This window comes from Akebia trifoliata, chromosome 3 (genome assembly GCF_017979445.1).
Source record: "Akebia trifoliata isolate Shusen 1 chromosome 3, ASM1797944v1, whole genome shotgun sequence".
NCBI lineage: Eukaryota > Viridiplantae > Streptophyta > Magnoliopsida > Ranunculales > Lardizabalaceae > Akebia > Akebia trifoliata.
This window is the reverse complement of record NC_141377.1, coordinates 20,043,234-20,047,140: the sequence shown is the minus strand read 5'-3', so window position 1 is coordinate 20,047,140 and position 3,907 is coordinate 20,043,234. Positions and strand designations below refer to the sequence as shown.

The following is a 3,907-nucleotide window of genomic DNA, read 5'->3' as shown; positions in this document are numbered from 1 at the left end:
TCCCAAGAAAATTTCGATGGAATCATTTCTCAAGTCATTCTTCTATCCCTTACTTTCCTTTTCCTTTTTTATTGTAATAGATCTCCGGATCTCTATCTTGGAACTGACGTTTGTTTATCAATAGAATTTTGATTCTATTTGTGTATATTTGGCTTCAGTTCAACTTTACACTTCATCAGTTTATTGGTGTGTTGATTGATTTTTAGTTGCTTTGTTGCGTTAGTGGTTGCTCCATAGGTCTCCTCGACCTCCAATTGATTTTTCCCTTTGATGTATTTTTCTTTCTTTCTTTTGATGTGGCATTGCTTATAAAATAAAATAAAATCCCATGGTATTTCTATGATTTCTCATGTAGCTGGGTAGGTACTCACCATATTGTCCCGTTCTTATCCCCAATTCGCAAACCCAACCACATATTTTAGGTAATTGATATTTGTATCTGATATGGGTGCTATCCCCTTTCATTTATAACTCATGTCCTTATTGACTTGACCACATATTTTATTCTCTCTTGAATATGCAGGTAGAGGGGATCCAAGTTCATGCAAATGAGGGTGGAGTCACACAAACTCGTGGTGGTGCATATTGGGTGATTTTGCCTGCAGGATGTAATTCATTTTTATTCTTCATCTTTTCATTCTTTTATTCCAATGCCAATCCCGGTTTTCTTTTAGTAAATGTGATTTGGGCCAGTAAAACAATACTTGAAATCCTGTATCATCAACACTAGCTGAGGTACGGTGAGGCGCCTTAGTGGAAGGCGTCACAATGTTAGTGAGGCACACACGTATGTGTCTTAAGTGAGCATCTGTTAAGTCTCAAGGCACGAGAGGCGTGAGCCTTGGTGTAATGTCAAAATGAAAGGGTTTTAGTGGCTGGATGTAACATAATAAATTAGGATACATACACCAAATAAAATCTAATGGTTGAGATTTATCCCCAAGATAAGTATCTCCGAGATGTGTGTTATGGGGATCTGTATAAATCTCAGCTGTTGGATTCCATTAGTCAATGGATCCCAACCCACATATATATCCTATTTAAAAGAAAAAAACCAATGTGCAACTGAGCAAGGGTGTACATACGAATTCCTTAGTTAACTAGTATTATTATTGTCTTTACTTTTTAAAAGAATTATACTATTTGGATATTTATAGCATTTTCTTTTAATTCCAGATCTCGGTTCATCATTTTGACACTCGCATCCACGAATCTTGTCACTGCAAGAATTGTTGTTGGATGATTTACTGTTGCTTTACTTATTGTACTCTTTGTTGCTAAAAATGCAAGTAGTTATTTGTATGAAAGTGCGAATGATATCTACTAATAATGATGCATCTATCATTATTTTTATAATTTAAAAAAAAATGATCCATATCATTTGAAAATGCTCTTCCATAATTATTATCTAGTCCTGAGTTAGAACTTTGTATATTTCTTCATTAACATTTTTTGTTTTTGTATGGCTGCTTAAATAATCTTTATTTTATTGGTCGAACAGTGGATGCTTCGAGGACTTTATATTGGTAAGCTTTCTGATTACTGTTACAGGTTTTTTCTTTAGTATTCATCTTCTACCATTGAACATGTAATCACTATGTGAAAACTGGAAAATTTTACAGAAAAAATTGGCAGGCCAAGGCCCACGAATTTTAGAAATTGAATTTTGACGGTCTAAGACCGTCGAAATTCTTGATATTCCCAGATTTGACGGCTTAGAGCTGTTGAATTTCTCCCATCCTTCATTAATTTAACAGTTTCAGCCTATTGAAAAAAAAATTGACTGTGAAAAATTCGATGCTAATTTGACTTCTTGATCCGTCAAATTTTATGAAATTTGATGGCCCAAGTGTAACGGCCATGTACTCTGACACCTAGAGTTTAGGTGTAGCTCGCCCCAGAGTCACCCGGGAGCACCCATGTAATACTATGTAAGGCTCGTTATGAAGCCATGTCAGCCCCCGTACCAGGGCATATCTGTTAGCTTAGGGTACATGTCAGCCCCGTGCAAGGGCCCACTTGTTAGCTTAGTGGCATTTTCGTAATAAGGGAGTATGACCGGCCTCCACTTTTGATGTTTCCTTCTGGAAACCTGGGAAAGACTTAGCGTATTCTTTGTAGGAAGGATGTCAGTGCTATCTCAATCCCCGGCCTACACCCACATTGTTAAAGCCCTTGAAGCCTAGCACCGTGGAAGTCCCACGTGTCATAGGATCATCTATTGCTTTGTAACGCATCTATTGCTTTTCTAACGCGTTACCCCGTGTAATCAATATTATATCAACAAAGTTGCCTTCAGGCTTTGCCTCGTGTTGCCTCATTTACATGTTTGCTAGCTACGTGTGTGTGGTGTACGATCATTTTATAGGCTTGCAAGTAGATTTGACCCCCTTGCGCCGCACGACCTCGCTTCGAAAGAATACGGCCGTAACACCAAGGCCATCAAATTTGGGCTTTTTCACATTGTGAATGTTATTGAGATCAAACATTGAACCATGCAGGGTATTATTATTTTCCTTGCTGTAATTTGGCTTCTGCAAGAGAAAACAAAAATTCATATTCTTCGGTACATCATTCTATTTATTGGTATAGTTTTATCTGCTTGTATTTTTCTTTGTTAAAACATAGTAGGAATATGTGTTATCACTTGTTGGGCAGAAAAGCAGCTTATACCTGTTTTGGCAAATTGCAGGTGTAATGAACAGCTTGTTTTCAGTTTAAGGTATGACGTTCAACTAAGACAACTTATATATATATTGGAAGTTAACCAATCAATCAACCTTAGGCCTTGTTTTTTGGGGCATTCATTCCATGGAATCACTTCTATGATGATTGTGACAACAGGATGAATTGTTTGGTGACAATATTTATGGAAGTGTTGTTTGGAATCTAGAAGTGCTTCCAGAAATTTGTGGGGGCATTTGTGAAAACAGCTTCTATGGACATTTCGATCTTAACTTGATATTTTTTATCGTTAGCTTAAAATCCTAAAACCATTTAGGGGATATTTTGGTTATTAATTTAAATGATATGGACATTTGCAACCCCCTACCCCAAAAGCTTTTGGCTTCTGGCTTAAGCTTGGAAATCTAGAGCAAAATCATACCAAATAATAATTTGATGAAAATGAGGAATCTGGCTCCCTTATGCATTTCCAAACCTTACTTTAGTAAACTAAGATTCGTACCAACTCGTGTAGTTTCAAATGGTTCCCAATATGATATGACATGCATGTACCATTGCAGATATTTACAATGATCTAATATCTCGAAGAGTCAACTCTAGTGATGCTGAGAAGTTTGCAGAAGTGTGTCCTTGCCCTTGTAATGGGGTTGCATGGGGAGCCGTTTGGTATGGGCATGACTTATTTGATTGTTCTATTAAATTGTGGAAAATTTTTACAATACCATATTTGTTTTATGTAGCTTCTTCACTCCTGATTATAACAATTCTCAAATATTTCAGGGGATTGATCTCATTTTTGTTTCTCAGTGGAGCCGTGTACCTTGGGATGGTCATCTTGTCTTGAGGTAGACTTCACTCCTATGATCGATTATTATTCAACTGCGCATGCTGGGTTTCTCCCAATGTTTCTTGCCACCTTAGTCGAATAATCTATTTATGTATTAAATTTTATATATCTATATATTCCCAGTACTCAAAGTGAATTGTCCAAGTGCTCTCCCCTGTAGGCTTTGTCTCATTGTGTATCTCGTAATAATTCGATGGAGTCCAGTCCGACTCCAACTCCTCCAACTCCTCCTCGTTCTCCTTTAGGATAGGATTGTCGTTGGTCCTTTTACTTCATCAAGGGATCGAGTTCGATGTTCTATTGGGCACTCCCTTCTTGACTACAGTCCAACCCATCATAGCCATGAAAGATAGCATACGACGAGTCTAACTTTTT

At 37.3% G+C, this 3,907-nt stretch overlaps 1 pseudogene; it reads left to right on the top strand.

Moving 5' to 3' along the window:
* Window positions 1-3,529, top strand: LOC147406121 (uncharacterized; annotated as a pseudogene).
* The last annotated feature ends 378 nt before the right edge of the window (window positions 3,530-3,907 follow it).